The sequence below is a fragment of the Elgaria multicarinata genome, chromosome 2 (assembly GCF_023053635.1).
Source record: "Elgaria multicarinata webbii isolate HBS135686 ecotype San Diego chromosome 2, rElgMul1.1.pri, whole genome shotgun sequence".
In the NCBI taxonomy this organism is placed as follows: domain Eukaryota; kingdom Metazoa; phylum Chordata; class Lepidosauria; order Squamata; family Anguidae; genus Elgaria; species Elgaria multicarinata.
This window is the reverse complement of record NC_086172.1, coordinates 97,570,540-97,573,387: the sequence shown is the minus strand read 5'-3', so window position 1 is coordinate 97,573,387 and position 2,848 is coordinate 97,570,540.

Here is a 2,848-nt window from a genome sequence, read left to right as displayed (position 1 = left end):
TTTGTTATGTTGTATGGAGATCTTGTAAAAACGTGAAAAGTATACAAGATAAGGTTTGCATATCATTAGTGAAAGAGTGATAAATTGTTCAATAGTAGCATTTTGGGCAACCTATCCAGGTATACAAGATCCTAAGTATATTTACGCCAAAGAAAGTCCTGTGGAGTTCGTTGGGACTCACTACCTGGTAAGTTTATTTAAAATTTCAGCCTTAGAAATCTCTCTCTGAAATATTACTTCTCAATATGGACCATGTTGAACTGCAGGAAATACCTGAAACAGCTAGGTTATGTGACTAAAGAATAATTGGTCACATAACCATTCAACAGGAAATAGCAATTGCTGCCATTCATCAATAACAATAGGCCAGATCCAGATTTGTCCTTCTGTTTATGGAGGAGACCGATATAAAGAGCATCATCACATAGGGGGAAATCGCATTTGCTTACCGACACTTCTCCACCCATGCGTTTGTCCCTCATTACTTCATCTTTCAAGAAGAAGTGAACGATGTGCAAGTAGCTCATTCAGTGGGCCGTTTTGATCCTGCTGCTTCTCCTGCACACAGCAGGTGATAGCGGCATCTTCCGTCTTTAAAAATAAGTTGGACTTACTGGGGCGTTTTTTTGTGGCACAAAGAAGGCTAGAAGGGGTGGGGCATGTGCTGGAGGCAGACGACATGAGAGGGACCCGTGAAAAATCCATGAGTGCCCAGTAACGAGCGTACAATAAAACACTCGTCTGATAGAGTTCTTCGTGAAAGCACCCACTGGAAGAATGGAAGGAGGCAATTTTTGCTGATTTCTCCTTTAACCCCCAGTGCCACCACCTCCTATGCTGTTCCAGGGGGTGCCCCGACTCTTTAGAGCAACTTTTCAAGGGGCACAGAAAGCTGCACAGGGAAGGAGGATTTGATGAATCACCTCCCCCCGCCCCCGCTTTCTCCAGTGGGAGTATCCTGTGAACAGAGTTCCCTTCATGGGAAGTCTGGATCCAACCCAACATCTGTAGGATTCCCACACAGATGTTTGTTGACCTTTCTGGAAAAGGAGAGGCTGCACTACGTACTTCCTTCAGGAAATATGCAAGAGTTTAGAATGCTAAGCCAAGTTTTTCTGCAAATACTGTTTTCGAATGTAACTTTAGCAGGCCATATTGTACATGAGTGGCCACAATCATCTTACCATTGTAACAGACCTCAGGTTCCTAGATATATAATTAGATCCAAACAACAGGGTGAGATTATCACAAATTTCTAAAATAAAGGCAAGTACAGAATTAAACTAATAAAGAAACGGGAGTCATAAACCTATAACACTGATGTGGCAATAAAGAAACGTTTCCAGAATTTAAACAAATACAGTTTCAACCTCCAGAGGTCCCGTCAGAAATCCAAACCCCAAAGTCCTGTTTTCTTGTTCAGTGAGGCCTGACACAGCACAGAATCCTTCATTCTCTCAGGAACAGGTGCTTCTTTTATTCACAGCAAGTGCTCTCTCTTGTTAGATCTGCTATTCTTGGCCTTCTGCTGTCATGAAATCATAGAATAATAGTGTTGGAAGGGGCCTATAGGCCATCAAGTCCAACCCCCTGCTCAATGCAGGAATCCACCTTAAGGCATCCCTGACAGATGGCTGTCCAGCTGCCTGTTGAAGGCCTCTAGCATGGGAGAGTCCACAAACCTCCCTAGGTAACTGGTTCTCCTGTGTTTATTCTCTCTATTTCTTGATCTGTTTTCTTTCTCTCATGAAGACGTTCTCTAATGCCTCTCTCGGTCAGCTATGACTCCTTCCCCTCCCATCAAATCAACTGTCAACATTACTTTTCTGTTACCGGGTAACTTCCTCCCTACTGTATCTAGCTGATACTTTCAGCTCCTGCACAAGGCCAGGTCATCCACATAGGTCCATATAGGCCTAGGATGCAAGTGAAGTGGATCACTAAATGCAAGGATGCAATACAAATTAAGAAACACAAGCAAATAATGAAGATGTCATTATTTCAATTCCTACATGTGTACAGAGGAAGTATGACCAAAGCTGTGGAGGTGAGCAACTGTCTGACCGGAGATGGTGAAGCGAAGTCAGGTCGCCTGCCCTTGGAACCTGGTCCTCCCTCAAGCGATGTGAGGTACCCCCCTGCTCCGCTGCTGCTCCCAATTGGAGGCAGGTTGTGGGAGTCCCCCTCTCCAGCAACTGCTTCCTTTGCCCTTGGGGCTGGTGTTGCCTTGCTGGCCATGTCAACCTGAGGATGCAACTAGGATCCTTCTTCCAGGATTGTGCTGGTCTTCTTTGCTGTTTTTCTCAGACCCTCTGTGTGGATACATTTCAGTGCATCTTCGCCCTCTAGTGGGCATTTTATAGTGCAACCTTCCCTTCACACAGGAGGAAATCCTGACAAACTCAACATATCTCAGAAGAGTCAGGTTTTCTGAGGTTTATTTTCTGGCACTAAAACTGAGAAAAGGAGCAGGAGACACGTAGGAGGCTGACAGCATCATCAAAATGATCCACGAACATCTGTGAGTGGCCAGAAACGAGTGTGCTACAAATCTGACAGCTAATTAGAACATGCAAATATGTTGTACCCAGCAGCTAAATTATGAAAACTCTCCTGCCTCTAGGATCAAGGTCCTTGGTCAATAATTGCAGTCTACTAGGGATCAGATGTGATTATTTTTCTTTGTAAGGCCAAGAGACCTTAAATGTAAGTGGGATGTGGGGGGGTGGGGAAACAAGATACTGAAAACTGTGACACACTAATAAAGAGCTATGTATGATATGCTGACAACCATTCATCTATTTCAACAGAGTTCAGCTCTCTTCCACTAAGGCTGTTAGAGAACTTT